This window comes from Dromaius novaehollandiae, chromosome 15 (assembly GCF_036370855.1).
Source record: "Dromaius novaehollandiae isolate bDroNov1 chromosome 15, bDroNov1.hap1, whole genome shotgun sequence".
Classification (NCBI taxonomy): domain Eukaryota; kingdom Metazoa; phylum Chordata; class Aves; order Casuariiformes; family Dromaiidae; genus Dromaius; species Dromaius novaehollandiae.
This window is the reverse complement of record NC_088112.1, coordinates 4,779,264-4,800,848: the sequence shown is the minus strand read 5'-3', so window position 1 is coordinate 4,800,848 and position 21,585 is coordinate 4,779,264. Positions and strand designations below refer to the sequence as shown.

At 46.3% G+C, this 21,585-nt stretch overlaps 1 protein-coding gene across 2 annotated transcripts in view; it reads left to right on the top strand.

Annotated features, from left to right (window-relative positions):
* The window catches only part of KCNIP1 (potassium voltage-gated channel interacting protein 1), a 452,168-nt gene that overhangs the window by 166,124 nt on the left and 264,459 nt on the right, over positions 1–21,585 (top strand). The gene's annotated exons all lie outside the window — the stretch shown is intronic.

Genomic DNA, 21,585 nt, shown 5'->3' with positions numbered 1-21,585 from the left:
GCTTTTCCTGTCCCTTCTGTATGTTTGCTGGGAGGAAAAATTTGTATTAGGCAGGGAGGAGAAAATGAGCATGTGCCACTTGCAAGTACCCCATCGATGTGTATGTGAGGTGTAATTTATGGAGGAGAGCGGGATGCGAGGTGCTGGAGGGACCGTGTGGGCATGTGGAAATTGCCGCGGAGGGGCTTTGGGGGTGCAAGCCATGTGGAAGCTTGTAGTCCTTCACACAGGCATGCACGAGCAGGAGAAACTCGGTGGCTCCATATGCAGAACCTGTTTATTCCCAACTCCCATGCTTTGTAAGTCCGTTGTGGAGGGAGTAAATCATAGATACACAGCAAATTCTTCCGATTGCCTTGTGGCTTCTTTCTCAGAAAGTATCAATAGAGGCAATGTTGTATATTCAGTAACCCAGCACTGAGCATGCAGCACTAGTGATGTATGTTTTATAGAGCTTATCAAGAGGAAAAAATTACTAGGATGCTTTCATAAAGAAGGGGAGGGGGAGGAACTTGCAAAAAATGAGAAAGCAAGCAGCAATCCCAGGGATTTTTAATCCTAAAATCCATAAATTTTGGCTGCAAAATGCTGATTTTTCAGGAAGTCTGTTTTGTGTAGTATTTGCTTGAGCTGTGCTCAATTTCTTTCAGGGTTAATTCAGAAATTCCAGGGTGCTGCTGAGCCGAAAGTTGAAAGCACTGTCGGGGGCATGACCACAACATACACAGTGTGTATTTTTTAAAAAGAAACAACAACAAAAAAGGGCTCTGTAACTTTGACAAGTCTTTCTGCTATTGGAAAATATTTTCTGCCAGAAGCTCTGCATTTAACAGTCTCTCAGTATTTCTAGGGTAGGGCTCTCTTTTCCCTGCATCTGTAGCTCAGCTCATATAAATGCTTTTGAATTGAAAGTTGGAATGGATTTTCTAGCAGTTTTAAAAGCAAAAATCACCTTAGGAAACATCAAACATCATGTAATCACTCTGAAGAGAAATGGGGAAGGGATGTGCAAGGTATTTGATCATTGTAAGTCTTGAGCAAGTGTAAAATTTCATGTTCCCAATACAAGACAAATAGATGACCCAGTAGGGTAAAACTGTACATTAAAAGGTGTGTGCATGGTTTAGAGCTCATCTTTCTGTGTTATTTATAATGCAACCACAGCTGTATAGCTGTCTAGGCACTGAGTCAGTCACGAAGCCTGGAGAGCCATGTGTTTAAAGGCTGCAAGGTACAGAAGTGCCAAGCATGGTATGGTAGGCACGTCGACCACCGTGGCACCAAGGAGTGTCTTATCCACCTGCCAGAAATCTGACAGCTGTATCTGATTTACACTAAATGTAGATAAGTTTTGGCTGAATGTATTTGTTTCCTACTACTTAGTTGTCCTGTGATTGGCTCTACTCTCGAGTGGATGGAAGAAATTGCTTATTGTTGGAGTTCACAAGCAGTAAAAATCCAGCATCTGGTCACACGTTTTAACATTTACAGTGGAATTCAATCTTGCTGATGCCTGCTGGCAGTGGTTGTTCAGCTATATTTATCAAAACTTGTGTTCCCAGAGTTATCTCCTGTTGGCTGTGATGCGGTATCCGTGTGTTGTTACTGATTAGTAGGGCAGTCAGTTGGAGAGAGAAAGTGGGAAGAAATTCCTTTGCTTTTCTTGGATATTTTCAAAGCCAGGATAGAATTTCATACCTTTTAGTATTATTTATCTGCCAGGAAGGAACATTATGGAACACCGGCACTGACAGTTTCGGGCAACTTCAGCCAGTTGTAGATGTTCCTCTAGATCAATATCTAGAGGATCCCTTAGGTCACTAAATAGGAGTGACAGAGGCACGTTTGCCATGTGTGCCTCTGCACTACTTTGCAGATTATACACTGATTGTGAACGCTTCAGCTCTTCAACAGTGGAAACCTTAATTTGTGCTGGTTTTGAACGCAATCTCAAATTGTTCCTTGTCTGTGGGCCAGATAATTAGTAGAGGTCAGTCACCACTAGCCCATTAATTTCACTTTAGCTCTTAACATGATAGACCCCTTAACGCAGTCCACCTGCACCTGTCTTTAGAAGATCCACTTGAGGAAAAGCAAACCCTTCCCCTATCTAGGTTGGCATTGTTGCTTAAAATGTGATCAGGGTGAGCTTATATGCTGGCTTTTCTAGCAATGCTAGCTCTCTGAAGACCACATAGTGTCAATGAGATTGAAAGGACCTCTGGAGGTCCCTGGCTAACCTTTTGCTTAAAGCAGGTCCCACTAGACCAGAATGCTCAGGGCCTTGGCCAGCCGAGCTTTGAGTATTTCCAAAGATGCAGGTTCCACAGTCTCTGTGCACCCTGTTCTGGTGTTTGATCACCCCCAGGGTGAAAATTTTGTCCTAATATCTAGCTGGAATTTCCCTAGTAGTAGCTTGAACTTTTGCTTCTTGTTCTATCACCGTGCACCTCTGGGAAGAGTCTGACTCCTCCTTCTCTGCAGGTAGTTGAAGACAAGACTAAGATCCTCTCCAAGCCCTCTCTTAAGGCTGAATGAACACAGTTCCCTCAGCACCTCTTCGCATGTCTTGTGCTCCAGTCCCCTACCATCCTGGTGGCCTATGCTGGACCATGCTCCAGTATGCCAGTGTCTGTCTTGTACCAGGGAGCCCCAAACTGAAGACATCAGACTTCCCTCAGCGCTCGCTAATGCAGCCCAGGGGATGTTTTGCCGCCTTTGCCACAGGCCTCGTTGCTAATGGTGCCAAGGTGCAACTGCTCCATTTGATATTGCTACATCTGTCTTTCATGGCATGTGTCCTTACCTATGTGTTTATCTGGATAATTCAGGATTTATGTAGTAGCCAAATGCTGCTGCTAAGATAAGGGCTCAGCGAAATAGTTGCAGCAGGGCTAGATCTGCACCTGTGCAAATACACAGTGATCTTGGTAAACGTGTGCTCTTCCAAATAGTTTGAAGACAATTTGAATAGTCTTTGCTAGCTAAGCAGCTCACACATGTATCTTACGCGATCATCTAGAAGTGGAAAATATGCGTGTATATTAAGAACGGGCAAAATAAGCAGGCCATGTCTGAGGTTAAAAGTCTATTGAAAATGGTTACTATCAGTAACTACGTAGGATGGTGGATTCTAACAGCGTGGGCTAACGGGACGCGTGCTTTCCCCGGCTGGCTGCTGTGCAGGGAGAGGCTCCACTCGCTTAGCTCCTCCCTCCCTCCCAGTTCACAGGCCTGGGCCAGGGGAGGGTGAGAGCTGCGTGGTGGCTAGTTCGCTTATTCCAATGGCAGATAGCAATGATAGCAGCCTTCCACGGACTAGTGTACGTTTCCTTAGAAATTATTATTTCCTCTGATCTCCTGAGCTGATGGCATTTTAATTTCATTCACTGTTGGGATTCTTCTTTTCTGCCTTTTCTAGCTTTGAAACTTGGTCTAATAACAGATGGTACCTCTTTCTATGAGGTTTGCTTCTCTTGCATCCTTGGATCAGGAAAGCTGTACAGCATTACTGGGGTCCTGGTGGACAACAAGTTCGCGGCAAGCCAGCAATGTGCTCTTGCAGCAAAGAAGGCCAGCAGCCTGCTGGGCTGCTTTGGGAAGAGTGGAAATGGAAGTGAAATGCCATTTAAACATAACAAATTTTTTTTTCCCCCCAGGGAGAGTGGTCAAAAAGTTTGCCCAGAGAGGTTGTGGAGTCTCCATCCTTGGAGATATTCAAAACCTGACTGGGCACGGTCCTGGGCAGCCTACTCTAGCTGCGCCTGCTTGGAGCAGAGGGTCTGGAGTAGACCATCTCCAGAGGTGCCTTCCAACCTCAACCATTTGGTGATTCGGGGATAACTGCCACTGTAAAAGCCCTTAAGATTTAAGGGTTTGTATGCACCACGGTGTTTCTGGAGGTCCTGGGAGCAGTAATAAACATTGAGAGCTCAGTAAGCCCTGAACGCCAACGAAGCTGAGGCTCAGTAAGCCTTACTCTAGGTAAGTTAGCTGTTACCGCTAGGTACAAGATCTAGATGGACTTGCGAATTTCCAGTTGCTTGCATATCCTCCAGCAAACATGGTCAGTAAAGCAGTAAATGAGTTAGGGGGAGAAAACAGGGAAAGATGGAGGGCCGGCAGGTAACGCACCACAAAACTGCAGCTCTCTTTCGAACTGGCTGCAAAATAGAGTTTTTTCATGTTTTCAGAGTCTGCAGCAAATCATGACCAAATTTGGGTGGCTAGACTCAACCTTTTCCAGGTTTGCCAGGGTAATGTTTAGATGAGCAGATTGCTGAAGCAGGGCGGCGTTCGTGCTGGGACTCCTCTCCCTGCTCTCAGCGCACAGTGTGCCGCAGGGATGCTTCCCCTCCTGTTTGTGGGCAAGCTCCAGCTCAGTAGAAGAGGAAAATCCAGGAATAAGGGAGTAGCTATATTTGCTCTCTCTTTCTTTTCTGCCCCGGCCCCTCTGGTGGAAGTGAAATATAACTCAAGTCTTTCTCTTTTTCAGTACCTGAATCTTGCTGGCCCTAGAGCTACCAGCTCTGATTGTAATCCCTGCTCATAAAAGTAGGAAGCAGCACCACTGCAGTTCGCCGCCCTCGAGAGCTGAGGCTCTGAGCCTGTCGAATATGTTTAACCTGTGTTTTGGTCCAAAGTCACTCAAACCTAAACTATCAACAGGACTCTGGGATAGTTGTTTTGTTTTGCAAGAGTTCATAGCTAAATTCAGTTTGCCTAAAACGTGAGTTGAATACATGTGCTGTTTTTATAGTGGCCAATTTCTCAATTTTCCAGTTCTTTTGAAGGAAAGCTTGCTTAGAAACTTGCTGTTGTCCAAAGCCATCATTAGATTTTGTTCTTCACCAGCTCTACTTTCAAATGGTTTACTTACCGGGGAACCACTAGACATCACTTGACTAGTCAGACTTGATAAGAGTATCTGACTCTGAAATAGCTCCTAGGACTTCTGGCCGCGGATGGGCTTTCTCACTTCCCTGCATTAGAACAATCTGTTTCTTCCTGCTGAGAAGGGGAAACAGTGGCTTTGTAGCGCTTCGAGGAATCGGTGTTGTTCAACCCAAGACCTGCAGCTGTGCAGGGAAGGGGAGCTGCCCTGATGCTGGCTTTGGCTGGTACTTTCCATTACAGAGTAACTTTCTGGAAGCTGTTGGCAGCAGCAGCGTTACTCACAGCAGCCTTTGCAGTCCATCAGGCAGGAGCATGGGCTTGCTGTTATCCCGGGAAATTGTGGGCAGGTTTGGCAGAAAGAGGAGCTTTGAACATTGCCCTCCTCTTGCCTCTTGGCAACCTGCCACTGCTGGAAAGGAATGCGGGTGTCCTCCAGGCTTGGACCCCACCGCCGCGTGTCCCCGGTGTTTTGTTAGTAGAGAAGGAAGCTCTCGACTTCCTGCCCGTTTACCTGGCGGGCTGGGCACAGCATCCCTTGGTGCACCTGGGGGCCCAGCGAACGGGAGGGACGGCTGGATAGGTTCCTCTTGGCTGTGCCCGAGAGTCGATTAACTGCCCCATCATCTCGTTGCCTCACGCTAGTCTCTGATGGTGGTCGGATGCAGTCTGTTCTGTAGGTCGTGTGTGTGCTGAGCTGGCTGCGTTGGAAACGGAGGGTGAAAGGTTTTGGTTTCGGTGAGGTGCTGACGGGGACCCAGAGGCTGCTGGGGACCTCCTCTGCGGGCCGGCAGCAGGGAGGCTGCCAGCGTCGCAGCGCCCCAGGCAAGAGCGCGTCTGGCAGCCCCGTTTGCTCAGCGGCCGCGTGCTGCAGGACTTCCCAACTTTTGCCTGTTTTTTTAAATCTTTCAGCCAGAATTTCCTCGGCTCCTGAGTCTGGCTTGCTCCAAATCTCTTCCCTTGCCTGTTGCTTTGTTTCCTGCTCGCTTCCCTGCAAATTCAGCCTCTGGCAGCCAGGCAGAGTAATCTCAGATAGCTGCGCTCACGAGTGGCTGCTACTGATTAAAATAAGCTGTGCGATTGCTTCCCCCACGCAGACGGTGCCTGCCCAGAGTGCCATGGTCCTACCTGGGGTGCAGGGTTGGTAGAAAGAGGATGGATGGAGGAAATTGCATTATATAAAGCGTTATATGTTGTATTGCGTTAGCACAGGCCGTGCCTGCGTGCTCCCCGCTCGAGCGCGGCCCCGGGAAATCCCGCCGCGGAGGAGCTGATTAGAGGCTGTGGCTTTGCGTGGCAGCAGGCTGTGGCTCTTTGAAGTCTCCTTTTGTTCCAGAATAAGCCAAAAGGACGGAGTAGAAAATATTTTCTGGAGTAAACTTCCAAGCTTTATCAGCATCAGCACCTTACGGTGTGACTTACTGGATATTTGCAATGGGCTCATGAAAAACTTTGATTTTTGAGCCTTAATATATTTCATACTGTAGAAGTGAAAGGGTTGAAACTAAATAATTAGCAGAGGTTTTGGGCAAATCTCAGCTTTATAGCAGTTACTGTCAGCAAGTTTCTAAAACGAAGTCTATTAGGGTTGTATAAGTTTTCTGAGGAAAACATTATCTGTAAAGAAGCAGAATTAGATCAACCCAAGCAAGTTATAAATTCATGCTGATTTTGGTAGAATGCAAGGAGGAAAAAAAAAGTGTTTTATTTCTCCATATATAAGCCTACTGTTCTTCTACAAGCAAAATGTTGCTTATTTTGATGTATATTTAAGCTTTATTACAAAGCCTGAAGATTTACAAATTGTTCAAAACTGAAGTGAAATATTTCTGAGCTGGAATATTTCATGAATATGTATTGTAGTTACTCACCAAAGCTTTCAAACCGTTTCTCTGGCTTTCTATTGGTTTGTACTGGCTTTACAGCTGCAAACAGAGAAGTGCGAGTGACTGCTGAAGTTCTGCCTCCACTGTGGTGGCAGGAGGAGCTCAGGGTTTGTGTGAAGTAACGTGATCGGCATCAAAAAGCGTTACACAGAGAAAATGTAACAGCACAGCGATGCAGAAAGTTTGGGTATGTGCTCAGGGTTGGGGTTTTTTTGTTTGTTTTTTGTTTTTTGGGTTTTTTTTGCAACCAGTCTTTTCTTGGGTCAACATCAACAGAACCTATCCCAGCCGGGAAGGTATGGTGTAGCCATGGGGTACCACAGCAGCCTTTTGAATAAAAATATATCTAGGATTTGAAGGAAGTTATTTAATTTTCCCCCTTTTCTCATTCTGAAATGCCAATGTTTTTTCAAGGGAAGGGGAATAACAGCTGTATTTATAAGGTGGATTATACTGAACAAATCAGAAACGCTCACAAGCGTAAACTGTTTTCAAAATAGGTGAATCAAAAACGAAGGGCACCATGCCTGGATATTGCAAATCTCCGTTTGTGACTGTTGATGTGGAGTGATGTCTTTGGTCTGTATTGAAAACAAGGTGTAAATTTGTCAGACAGTTAATTTCTGTCTGCGTTGGTGACAATGGTGATGCAGCTGATCCGGATAGGGCTGATGGAGAAGAGAAGGGGCTGATGGAGACGGTGATGGTGGTGATGCACGTTGTACCATTAACGGTAGGTTTCTAGGAAACGGGAAAGATGCCTGCATAATTCTGCTGAAAGGTACTTAGTGGGAATAGACAGACTGTCACCTCTGAAAGGAGTAAAATAAAATTACAGGAAGAGAGAGATCACTAGGGAATGTCAGTGGCTTTTAGTGCTCTGACAAAATAAATATTTCTGCCTGTCAATTTTCTATGCAGCAAAATATGGATGAAATAAGCTGTGTTCACAAAATTTAGCCGGTTAGATGTAGCAGAGTTTCGGAAGCCAAAGCTGAAGGTTTTGGCAACAACTCCAATGTCACCTGCCTTCAGCTTGGGGCCAAACTCGGAGCTGAGTTTCCTCAGGCCGCTGGTTCGTTCTTTCTGGCGAGCGACGCTGTAGATCGGCCCTGCAGAGTTTTGATTATCAGCCGAAACTGCGGGCAAGCCCCCGATTCAGCACACCCATCCGAACGCTTCAGGGCTAGGATAGCCCGAACACTCTTGCGAGGATAAACCCGCAGCCCCGGCCGCTGCCCGCGTGCCGCTGCAGGGAGGCACCCAGGGAAGGACAGTTTCTTGACCCAGTGGAGAGCGTCGGTGCCCCTTTGCCCCCTCCATCTTCTCAGTTCAAGGGACTTATGTGTTGCCACCTGGCCTGGGAGCGGCACATGCAAAGAGGGAAAACTGAAGCAAGGCGCTTTGGTGCCGGTGCCGAAAGGATTGCTGTCTGCTAATCCTAATAAGCTGCTGTAATTGAATTGGTGCCCTAGTTTATATGCTTTGCTGGGAGAGTCGGACGTGACCCTGGGCAGCGGTGCTGGTGCCCTAGGAGTTGCGAGTGTGTCCTTGGGTGCCTCTGAATCTCTCTAAGGCCGTGTTTGTTTTTGTCTGATGTTTTGTGGCGTGAGCTGGCCGAGTGCGTAACTGGCCCGGCCGCACGCAGGCAGCTGCATTTGAGCACGCGGCAGAGCTGGCCTGCCTGTGCATTGGTATGCATCGAAGGCTGGGCACAGATGCACGTAGGTAATTTTGCAAAAGGAAATCTGCTTCCCAACGCGCGGCTCCCGTTCGCGGAGCCGGCAGTCTGACCCGCATGCAGAGCGGCGCTGGGCCGGGACGTGGGGCTGAGCACAAACTGCGCTTTCAGCAAAGTGCCTCGCGTTTCCACGGCTTTAAGGCATCCAAGGGTGCTATTTCCAGTAGGGCGTTAAGCAATTTGGAGTCCTCTCTTTGGCACAAATGAGGAAATTATAGCTGAACTACTGTGCCATCGTTTCTAACCACGTCCGCTGTGGAGCACTGTGCTGCCCGGGGAGCGAGTTAACGGACAAGGGGGATTTTCCTATCCAGCATTTTCCGGGCGATGCCATCGGCTGTAACACTTTACATGAGTTCATTTGCATTTTTTTCGCTGAGGCTGCCTTTTCTCCTCCCTCTGGCCTGGCTGTGGCTGGAGGTAAGGCACGTGCGGTTCAGGAGTTCAGGCACCGCAGGCAGCGGCAGAGCGTGGCTCCTGCCTGCGCTGCTGGTTGTCACTGCTGTTCAGCAGTGCACGAGAGATGCAGCGATGGGCAATTTTAAATGTCACGCACACCCGTGTTCGTACCTAGCTGCATGGCCTGCAAGTCGGAAAGTGCTGCAGCATCTCTTGGTGAAAAGGTGCTCTCACGCTCTTTGTGCTACTGTTTTGTGAAAGGTACAAATCAAATCATCTGTTAGACTGAAAGCTTGCTGCAAACTTGAAACTTGCCTTTACCGTGGAGTTTGCGAGGTGTTTTGGAAACTCTGGAAACGCTCGCGCTCGGATGTGGATTTTGCCACGTGCCCCTCTGAGTTGTTTGCTTTTAGCAAAACCAAGTCCCTGTAGAGCCGGGCGCCCTGGCAGAGCCCAGCGGTGCAGGCGCAGCTTCGCGTCCCTCCTTTCCTCTAATGCTGGCGTCTGTCGTTTCCAAAACGCGGGCTCCCGCTTGGAGACCAGTGCCACAAAATGCTCCGCAGGGCTTATGATCAGGCCCTGTATTTTCAGTTAATGTGCTTGAATTCTATGTGTAAAAATAGCTCAATTTGTAAGCAAATATTAGGCACATTTGCATATCTGGTAATATTTTCCACCAGCGAGGATATTTCAAACTCTATTGAATTCCTGAAAGAAAGGATAAAAAAAGGCTAACAGCGAGCCTTTGATCTTCTTCCTATATTTAGGTGAAGAGATGCTTCTCTGCCAAAAATGAACAAATTGTCCTCATTTACCTAAGGGGCTCATTTCTGTCCTGTTAGTGGTGAATGCAAAGCGATCTGCTTGGAGAGCGTCCTGTCCCTACAAACCAAGCTTCGAGGCAGGACGACCGGGGCCCGAGCGCCCGGGAAGCTGGCTCCGCACTTTCCCAGGAGCTGGCACGGGTGCCCGCTCCGCAGGGCCCGGGGCGCCGAGGCTGCTGCCCGCTCTGAAGCTCGGTGCAGCTGCACTGCCCAGCCCAGGGCACCAGTGCTGTTGGTCATCCCAGGTTGCTGTCCTTTTTTTTTTGTGCCTAATTGTAACTTCTGTACAGTTTTGTGTGTCTAAGGGAATTACTTGTCACTTAGCTCTTTGCTGGGATTTAGCTTTGTTTTATTTTATTAAATGTTATGAGCTATCGCTCCCCAAAAGCACGAGATGTGGGAGAGTAGGAGGTCAAAGCTAAGGCATCTTTATTCATTTTGTGGATGCCTTTTCCCAGAAGTTGTCAGACTGCGTGGAGAAGGGTGAGGATGAACCTCAGCAGCTCATTTGGCATGGCACTTAGCTGGAGAAGCTTTACACTTTGGCACAATGCTTCTTGCCTTAGTCAACTAGCAGTTGCCAAGGTTAAGTGACAGTGACAGAGAGCTAGGATGACTGGAAGAGCAAAGGCCACGTTCTAGGAGTTTGTCTCAGAGATGGTGCCATTGTCTTCTGTGGTTGTACCACCCACTCGCCTCCCATCGGGAACTAGCACGTTGAATGGTGCTGGTTGTTTCTGGGCTGCACCTAGAGAGGCCAACAACGCTGTGGGCAGGCTACGTGGTGCTGAGATAGCTACAAACATGTCTCTTCACAAGGTGGGCGAGAAGAAGGTTTTTATCCCATCGAATGGTGGGAGTTATGATTCTTTCCGACAGTTGGAAAGTTAATTTCTCCATCACCTCTTTGGTTTAGGAAATCTTCTACTGGCTACGTGGTCAAGAGAGAATGAACCATTTTGACCCTGTGTGGTTGTAGAAGGTCAGGGCAGTGTCACTCTGTAATGCTGGTAAACTAAATAACACTGCAGTGAAAAAAGATTAGCTGTCTCCCATCAGTATGCGACAGACGTGATAAGGGCCTGCTCTGCTTTGTATCAAGGCTGGAAGAGTAAGTGAGACACCTTGAAGGAGGAGTGGGAGGGACTTGCTTAGCATGCCACACAGCCGCACAAGGTGCCTCTGCCAAAGGGTAGGGGATTTCACGTACTGACGTTTTGAGAGCAGGAAACAGTTGTGGATGGTGGATGTGGGGCAGAAGGAGAATGTTTGCCATCATCAAGAAGTGGGGTGTTTGTGTGTGCCCTTCAGCTGGGGCATGAATAGAACGAGAAAGCTGGGGACCCTGAGGAGTAGTGCAAAGCTGGGCCACGTATGGATATGGAAATCCAGCATTGCCTTCCTGTGAAGATTAACATAAAATACTCTACAGAGTTCACACAACTCTGCAGTTAACAGACCTCTGCAGCTCTGGTCCTTCACGTTTCAAAATCTCTGTGCGTTTTGAAAGGTCTCCTTAGTCCAATTTGGGGCCTTTGCCTTCAGTTAAGCTGAGGTTGCCTAAAGCTAAATAGCGGCGAGAACTAATATACGTTTTATGTTCTCCTCTTTCCTCGTCCACCGATGCTCTGAGTCTGACCCCTCCAGAAACAGTGTGTTTTGCATTTTAACCTCTTTGCTGCTGTGAAAAATGGTGTGAAGGAACCTGGAGCGTGGGAGAGAGAACAGCTTAGACCGAGAAAAACGGAGGTGTTAGTGCTTGTGCTGGAAAAGATGGCAGAGCATGGCTTCAGTCAGCTCTAACAAAGCTAGCGTTAAGGTGGTTTGTAGGTCTCATTCCTGGAGAATAATGCATCTGTTAACTGCATATTTATTGCGCTAGTAAGAGAGCCTCAAATTGATTTGCATTTCATGGTCCACACAGATGGGGAGAAGCTGCCAAAATTGTCTCTTTTGCTCCCGTGTTTTCACTGTAGGCTTTCCAGAAAACTGAGCAAAATGTTTTTACCCTGCTGCTTGGTTTTCAGCTTCATGCATATGCATTTCTGGGACGCGCACTCGTGGAGCAGGCAGGCAGAGCGCCCGTGCCTATGTTCTCCTGCAAGCTTATGTAGCTTTGAAGCATAACATCGAAACCATAATGAGGATATTTGCAGAATTAAAGAGAATTTAGAGGAACAGCAGTAGAGATTATTGAATTCCTGTAAATAAGTTCAGTCTCAAAATCGGAGATGAGTTTTCACCTGCTTTCTCCTTCCGTCTTAGTTACAAAGATGCTTACTGGACTGAAATAGGAAAGGAGATATTTACAGCATGAAGCGAGAGGAAAATCTCTGTGTTACTGTTTTCCATTGATGCTCACTGTGATGCAGGTTGCTGTTGACATTGTCACATTATGGGAGGAGGGATGTGTTTGTACACAGTCTTGGGTGCTAAACCTGCTGAAACGTGGCTGTGAAGGGTGATGCCGTAACAAAAGTTAGACAGCTCTATTTTTTCAGTGCTCCGGTTTATCACCCTGAACACCTCCAGAGAAGATAAAGGCAGATTTGTAAAATCTAGCGCTGCAATTCTCCTTGCTTCATAGCTGGAAAGTGTGTAGGATTCTCAATTTGAACATCTCAGTCTGGCATAGGTGGTGTTTTCCCTACAGCTCAGCTTGAGCAAGTATATGAAAAATGTTAACCTTCCTTTTAGGAGATCTTCTAAGTCTAAAAGAAAAGTTTGAAGGCATGAAGTAACTACCTGGGAAGCTCTCAAATCTTGAGGGGCTTCGCTCACAGCCCGGCGGTCTGGGGATGGTGGTGCTGCGTGTGCTCCTCTCTTCGGTGAGGCTCTGGGATATTCCCATTTCTTCCAGAGTTTTGCACTCTGCTCTTGCCGGCAAGCAGAAAGAAGATTAACATACAGGTTAATTTACTAATTTACAGGCTCTCGCTCCCCTTGGTGGCAATAACCTACTTAGAGTGGAAAGTAAGTCAGTCTGCAGCCCTGCAGCTTCCTCCACGTCTTCGTGAGGGTGGAGAAGGGGTTCTTGCTTCCCTGAGCAGGGTCTGCGGTGCCGGGTGGCCTGGCCCCACTGTCTCCCTTGCTCGGGTGACAGAGGCGAGAAGCGGCGGCAGCGAGAAAGCAGTGCCGGCGTGCGCGTGGGTGCCGCTGGGGGAGGTTCACCGCTAGGCCCCCGGTGGCAGACCCTCTGCGGCTGGAGCGGGTGAAGCGTTTCAGCCCCCACCGCTGGCGTTTCCGTGATGTTGTAGAAACGCTGGCTGGAAAGCAAGGAAGGGGCTCGGGGGAGGTCTGGCACTGTGGCCTTGCTGGTGGGTGACAACCTGGTGCGAGAGCTTCCCTGCAGCCGCCTCCGAGGCCCTGGGCAAGCAGAGCGTCCTTCTCGCTGCGCAAGGGCGGCAGCGGGGCAGGGTTTCGCCCTTTTGCACTATTAATGCAGATCACAGAAACATATCAAAAGATAGGGAAGCTTTCAGAAACACGGTGAAACTTATTTTTAATTTCAACTCAATTTGTGTTTGATGGAAAACGCGAAGTGTGTTTTGGTCCGTTCCTTCCATGGTAGAAAAGAGGTCAGAAAGGATAATCCAAATTTACTTTTGATGAAGTTTTCTTGAACCTGTAAGTTCTTTTTTCTTGGAAGATACTGTTCAAAAAGACATTTTTCATTTCTAAAGCCTAAATAAAAAAGGCAGTATGGCCAGCCCTACTCAGCACACGCCGCTCCTGTCTTCCGAAGGAGTTTTAGCAAGTGTGGGGGATGATAAATCACCCAACATCAGCCTTGGCACCTGTACTGGGCTGAAGAAGAATAGTTTCAAGCTGATATATCCATTTTCTTCTGCATGAGGCAGAAATCATCATATCAGCTATTTTAAAAGAGCTTCTGCGTGTACAATGTCTATATGATTTACAGAGTGATTTAAATATCTGTAGATACCAGCTCTCTGAGGAATTTTGTCTATCGTAACTCACACTTTCTATTGTAAATTTATCTCTAATTGTTGTCTTCTACTGAATGTTCCACAAAACTTAAAATATTTTCAGTAATTAATTGTAAATATTAGCTCTATTGTCAGCTGCAACAGTTTGATTTTTTTTTTAATTGTAGGAAGGTGGGAGGGAGCCAGTGTTTTGGCAAGTGAAAAGCAAATAATATATCATTAAAAGCCAAGTGTTGGATTGAAGTCATTAAATCCAGTAGTAGTAGAGCTTGAGAATCAAGTTGTGTGATGAGTTAACTAGCCAGTAAGAAGTCTGCTGTCCCGCATGCATGCATGAGATGCAGATTAGTATTCCTCTAAGAAAGCGTAGAATTAGACTGCACAGATTCACCAAGATCTACATAAAGCTTGAGGGTTTTGTTGCTGCCCACCTTTCCAAGGGTCTTGCAACTGTTTTTAGAGGATGGCTTTTTCAGTTGACTGCCTGCATTGTCCTGTATAAGTTTAGCCATTGCCTGGACAAGCTGCATTGAAGAAAAAAGTCATTAACCCACTAAACAGAACCTGTTTCAAGCTTATCCAACATCTGACCATCTTCTGCACAGGGACACGGCGCGTGCTCCTGCAGTGCTGTTGTGTGCACGCCAGCCCCTCCTCTCTGCTCGCAGCCCAGCTGTTTTCTCACTTGGCCTTCCCAGGAACAGTGCCACTTTATTATTTCTTATGCCCTTGGATCCTGTAAATCCTAGCTTTGGCAAATTGTCATTGCAATTTGTTACAAGTAACGTACTGAAAGCCTTGGCGAAAGCCCACGGACTTTGAGGCACGGGCTGGGACATCACACCTACAACCGTTTTGTTTCTTTCATGTACAGTTCTTACTGCAAGCAATCACTGCCTATGCTTTATAACTAATTTTGGTAGAAGTTGCAGACTGTCTCGCTAAACAAATTATAACTTGGTACTCCTAAGTACGTACCTAGCAGCTCTGTGATCCTCGTTATATAGAGAAGGCCTCCAGAATGACAGGATGCATTGGCATATATTCTTCCTTGCTGCTTGGCAAAGTATGATGCATCACTGCAGCTTCACCTTCAGCAAAGGAACTGCGTTGCCGTAGGCGTGTAAATGCCATTCCAGCTCTTACCCACCCCAGAGTACTGGCGTGAGGTGAGCTATCATAAAGGACTGGCATGGTTGGCAAGATCCTTGTGCATATATCTCAGAAAGCTGTTTACATTCTTACTAGAAACTGCACAAAATTTTTACAAAAAAAAAGGTTTTTTAAGGTAAGGTCATAAATTTACAAATTCAAAAGTAAAAATTTGTTCTTTAAGAAAAACCAGCTGCCTTCAGCCAAAGATCTTTTTGTATTTGCAATATAGACTTTATGAACAGTTAACCAAGATAACATCTCTGTCCCAGTTTGTAGGCTTTTTTTTTTTTCCTTTTTATGAAATGTGGCAAGGATAGGAGTGATTTGATACTGAGAAAAATTCTTAGATACCAAATCCCACAACTGCACATGACATCTCTGATTGGTCCTTTCTTCATTTCTTCCTTTCAGATAAGCAGATTGGATTTTTCCTAAAGTAAAGCCATTAAGCCTTTGGAAGGTGAAGGCTGACTTTAGTGAAGATCTTAAAAGAAGTACTAAGTCCAGTCCCAGCTCGGTGAAGTCCAGTCAGCTCTTAAAAGGTGCAGCCTAAGTTACAGCCCAGCGTATCCTTTGGGTAGATTGGCTTCATCTTAGACAGCATGACCAGAGACCAGGATATGAAGGATCAATAAGGGGGGGGTCGTAATTCATTGAGAGAGAGAAGGAACTGCATCTCTGTGGCCACAAGTTGCTGACACCGGTTTCTGAGCTAGTGTTAGGACCAGATGTTTTGGTTTTGCGTATGTGAGTTTGGTCTCTTGCTAGTACAGTCAGCAGTGTCTAGCCAGTGTTTATGCATGCTTGAAAGTTAAAATGCAGTATAGCAAACAAGTGCTACGCAAAGCCAACTTACTATTTTTATGTAAGTTCCTGCAAAATTGTTCCAAGGAAAAAGCAAGATGTTTTATCAGTACAGATATGGTAAGAGTTGTTGGTAGCAACATCTCTTCTGTATTTCCCCAATCTTGGTCAAGGAAAGAATTATTTGCTATTAATCTATAAAAGGAAAATGCAAAAAAAAAAAAAAAAGAAAAAAAAGAGAGAGAGAAAAAAGCTGATCATGTAGTTGACAAGATCAGAAAGGAAACTGTGGGGTCCATCTGGCTCAGCCGTTTGTTCCCAGCGGTGGCCAGCAGCAGGTGGGGACGGGTGGCCGCTCCTGCTGGAACCAGGCTCTTGGTCAGCAAAGCCCGTAACCATGAAATCTTCCAGAGGTGTCAGAGCTTTTGGATCAGGCCATAACACACTGCGTGTCGAAAAGCCGTTCTGAGGTTAGGAATTCAGCTGGAGGAGGAAGTGACCCCTCTGCTATGTATTTTGCCTATTCTCACTATTCGCTTTGTTTTATTCTTGGAGCTTTGTCTCATGTATCAGAAGTGAGAAACTCTCTGTAAAAACAGTGACTGATGTGGACTGAGCTATCGTATTACCCTGTACAAAGAGACGGGTCGCGTCTCAAAGCCCTTGCGGTCTATTATAGTCATGCACTGTGTGCAGTGACAACTGCTGCTGCCAGGGAGGAGCTCGGCTTGAGGAGCAGCTGTCTGGAGACAGGCATGGCCTGCTCTTCTGCTGGACACTAATCCATTTTCCACGGCTTCATGATTAACTATAGCTATTACAGACAGGGAAAAAATTAACACCAGATATATAGCCCATCCTTAGGCTAGTGCAAAAAAGTTACTCCCTGTAATCCAGATTCCTCAGCTATGGATCATGGGAGCCTGTGGAGCATGGTTCCTGCCTCTTACTTTCAGCAGTTAAACTGCCTTAATAAACTGATGAAATACATCAATTCCCGTAATGATGACTGGAGGAGGGGAGGAGATGATCTCCGAAAGCGTGGACAGGATGAAAAGGTGACGGTGGGGCGGGCCTGCGTGCTCCGTGTGTTCCTTCACGCTTTGAGCAGTTGGCCGAAGCGCTCGGGGAAGGCTGGAGAGTGGCAGCAGGTTGCACAGCATAACCAGGGCTGCGAGCTTTGGATGGGGAACACCAACGTCAGATGTTTCTTGCCTCATCTGTGTGTAAGCGCACGCAGATGAACAGAGCTGGAGATCTTGCGTGCTTGGCAACACCAAAGTGTGAACGTTAACACTCCTAAACACAAGTATCTCCGTGTTTCCCTTCAGATGCATCTTTTTTTCACCTCTGTTCCTTCTTGTCCAAGGTCTCCAGAAAGACAAATCAATACAGTACCTGGCTGTGGGGTTGCAGCACGGAGCTTCCCACCCTCCCGTACTGTTTCTTACTGTTTCGGCTGGTTTATTCCCTTCCTATGGAAGAGCTGCTCTGTGCACCATGGTCGTAGCATGAACCATTTTAAAATGTTAGGTTTCAGAGATTCATACTTAAATTGTACCTTACATAGCTTTTTGCCCCAGTGTCTGCAACACTTTCCTTCCCCTCACCTTCTCTTGGCTGAGTAGAGAAGCAGCAGCAAAAACAAGGAAACTCAGGGAATCTTCTCAGCACCTCAAACTGAGATTAATAGTTCAGTAACTAAAGCTTGCATTTTTTCTGGAAAATCAGAAAATAACTAAAGGAAGAATTCTCTCTGGATGTTTTAGAGGGTGACAGTGTTACTTCCCTTTTCCACTTGACAGGAGCATAAGTCGTGGCTGGTAAAAGGGCGTTGCAGGTAGTGGGCTCTTGCCCTTGCTGTGGTAAATGCTCAGTGTCACCGCTCAGGTAGGTTTTCCTAGTTTTTATATGGGAGTCATGAGCTTGTATCTTCATGAGACTTCTCAGGAGGCCTTTAACAGAGCCTGTAAATACTTTTTACTCTTTGTTACCCATCTTCAAGACTGCTGTGTGCTGTAATTTGACTAATAAAAAGGCCCTGGTGAAGAAGTGATTTCTGATCCAGATCCTCCCATTGTGCTGTTCTGCTGCCAAATCTCTGGGCTGGCCTCCAGGCGTTTTGGCACTGATTATTTTAATTACTTCTTGATTTCGACATCCTGCTCTTGTCTAACCTTTCTTTTTCATTCTCCACGTTTTTTCTGCCCGGTGATTCTTCTCCATCTCTTCCCTTTTGTATTCCCAGTCCTTACTACTTTATCTGGCTGTTTTGCATGTCCTCCTTGCCACTGTCCGTCCATCTGCCCCTGCTGTGGCAGCTCATCTTGTGCCATCTTCCAGTCGCTTTGATTCTGTGCAGCTGCTCAGGGGAGTAGGGGGTTTCTCTTGGCATGGGCTGCTTGGGAGGAAAGGGGTTTGCTTCCACCTGAGAAGACAAGCGAGAGTCCCAAGATGCTTTTCCTCAGCAAGTGTTGCCCTCCCGGCTTTGGTGAGTGTTTCCCTTGAAATTGCAATCATCAAAAATGTTCTTGCAAAATCTTTCTGACCCTGGTTGCCCTTGCGGTTCCCTCCGTGGGCTGGTGTTGAGTGGCTTGTGGATCGGAGGCACTCTAAACCTGTCAGACATGTTACAAATGCCTACTATAACTACTGCACTTTGCTTCCACGCCAAGCTTCCCCTTATTGCTGCTGACACTTTTGTCCTTGTTTTCTTCTGCACTGCTTCCCTTTTTGCTGCGCTCAGAGGTCTTTTCACTTCACCTTTATGCAGATTTGGTTTCTTCTGCACTGCAGGAACTCTGTGCTTGTAATGGGGTTTTAAGCTTCAGACAAAACAAAACGAGTAATGAATTCAAGTTCCAGGGTAAAACTAATTCCTTCTGTAAAAAAGCCTCTGTGATAACCTGTTGGAAAGCAATATCGGCACTGCTTGAGTTTTGAGCACCGGGCCATCCAGGAGGGAATCAGCTGGGTGCCAATAAAAAACATTCGTATCACTTAAACATCAAAAAGGGGCTTATATGGCCTGTGCTTGGTATAAAAGCTGTGGGTTTCTCATTGGGCTGGATTTTACCCGCGAAGAGGTGTTGCTGAACATAACTTTCCAACTTCAGTGCAGGAGCTTGTTGTTCCTGGCTTTGTATAGTGTCGGAAAAATAAGTTCTCCATAAATAAAATATAATCAGTAATAGTATTGATATTTCCCATACTAATGATTAATTCCTTAATTTTACAGTTTCTTAGATGCTTAATAAAGCATTGCAAGCATAAGAACCCTTTTTGTTTTGACTTGTCTTATCAAATTGGCTTGCAATGTCCAAAAAAACATAGTTAGCCTGAGAACTGTTCTGTTTTGGTTGTGTCTGGTTCATGTAACATGCTGGTGCTGATGAGTGACAGCAAACGAGAGCTTCAAGGGCACTGCATGACACTGCACCTCTTATTGCTTTCCACACAAAATGTCAACCGCTTCTTTAGGTGAACATTTTCTACAGTAGGATGAAACTGCATGTACAGTAGGTGTTCGGATAGTCTTTCACTAAATATAAAGATGGTGACTTCTATGTCAAGAAGTCCCTGAGTTACAAGTAGCTGGAGCCTGGGAGGGCATATGTTTATGTATTTCCCTTGTTCTTATATTCTTCCCAAAGCATTTGCTATTGTTGTTTTGGTCCGATCTAGTCAATAAGTTCTTATGTCACTACTTCTTCTGAACTGGATTTCAGTGTTTCCTATAAAAGCAGTGTGAGCATTCTGGTATACTCCAAATGTCTGGGAACAACAAGTTCGACTGGTGTTGGGAGCAGTTTGGAGAACACCCCTGCACTTTGGATCTCCTGAGCTTGCTCTGTGTGGATCGTATGGGAATATTGAGAGGGATGAGATTGAATGGCTAATGCCCGGTTGCAGTGGCCAATGCTCTTAGCAAATTTTGAGGCGTGTAAAGGTGTATTTTGTCTTCTGGAAGATACAGCTTTTGGAGAGGGGCTGTTGTATCGCTAGACACGCTGGAAGGAAACAGGTCTTCTGCAACTGGGATTCTGTTGGTCATCAGGTTAAAAAGATCACCTGCTAAAATATAGGCTCCAACTTTGCTCTGTGAAACAGTGCTCTGAGCTTGGAGGGAATCTTCTGATTTCTTCCTTTGGAGCCAATTCTGTGGCCTGTACCATGGAAAAAATAATCCTGAAATATCAGGGGAGGTGGGTGTAAGAACAGCACCACCATGGATTTGAATTCTGCCAAGTACTGGAGTCATTCAGAGACTTCAGTGCTGACCAAGCTTACAGCCAATAGTGCCACTGAAGGGTCTTTGCAATTATTCTCAGCTTTGGAGATGTAAAAAAAAGTGTCCCCCCCCCCCCTTTTTTTGCATAATTTGTGTTATACAGTGACTTTGGTGCTTCTTCCTGCCTCTTGGAATCCCCTCAAGAAAAACATAGCCTCTAATAGTATACTTCTTTTTTTTTTATGAAATAATTGCAATTATACATCTCTGTATGGGAATCAAAAGTTACTCTTGTCAGAGTTAAGATAAGCTCAGACTCCTGAAACTCAGTTGCCAGAAACTCCATGAAAATTAGAAATCCTAATATACATGGAAATTGGAGTTTGTAGGAGGTATCATCTGCAGGTTTTGTGTCAGGAGACTATAGGTTACCTAAAAACTGTTGCCATTAGTAGTAGTAAGCTTTTTAACAATGAAATGGAATCACTCAGATTTCCTTGCAAGTATGTTTTCGGTTGCTTATTTCAAAATTGTGGCCTTTTAATATAGTAAAAAGGTAAAAATCTTCAGTCTCATAAGTTTTGAGGATGCGTCTCATGGGCTTTGAATCTGGCTTTAAGTGGGAAATTTGGCTAATACAAAGTTTCTTGCTGCCTATGAGCTCCCCGTGTCTGCCTCCTGTGGATTTGGGCATGGTTTTACATAGTCCATAGCTTTCTTGAAAGCTTGGGGCTTCTCAGAACCTCTGTTCATCCTAAAGGCTGGAGGCATCAGCTCAGAGGGGGGAGTATTTGGGAATTCTGCCAGTGACAGTGCAAAATCATGAAGAAGAGCTGCAATAAGGCGATTTTTTGACTCACAGATGCAAAATAGACAGATTTGGGCCTTCAAGGGTTTGTCCATTCCGACTGGAGATCATCATCTATGAGACTCTTGGTAGCCTCAGCTGCAGGACATTACTTCTGAAAAAGGGTGTGAAGAACTTATGTGGGGAGGAGAGAAGAAAGGCAAGGTAGTGGTGGAGAGAGAGAGATCTGGGGAGACAGGAGCCTGGGAGAAGGCAGTGGCATCAGAGGTGGCGTGAGCACCCGGGTGCTTTGCCCCCCGCAGAGCGTGGCTGCGATGGGCTGCCGCCAGGGCACGGGGCTCCCCAGGTGGTGCTGGGGGGACCGACGGGGAACGCCTGTTTTGTCCTTACCTGTTGTACTACTTGAGCTCTTTTAATTTAATCTCTGCTGTGTTTCAAGCCTAGCGTTTGGTTCAGAGAGCCACCTGCTTCTTAGTCCTTCTGTATTAGTCCAGCAGTAGCTTTGCACTCCCAGATAGTCTGGAGACCACGATATGGATGCCAGCACGCAGGGTGGGGGGCAGGCTGAGCGCTGGGAGGCTGCTGGGACCTCTCCTACTCTCAGTCTATCGGAAAGGGACATGAGATGTCAAAGTGATTTTTTGACTTACTGATACATGTTTCTTGCCTGGTCTCTGGGAAAGTGTGAAATCCATTTTTTCAGACTCAGTAAGTACACTGCTCTTCTCCTGTTACGTATCAGCCTTTAATCGTGCAGCTTGAGAGAGTCTGACTTTCTATTTTGTGCTCTAGTCAAGGGTTGCTTCGTTTTGGGATGGGAGGGAGAGGATGCAGGCGTCAGTGAATAGCTCGTTGCTCTGGTTGAGCTCGCAGGCGCAGGACGGTGTGCCTGGC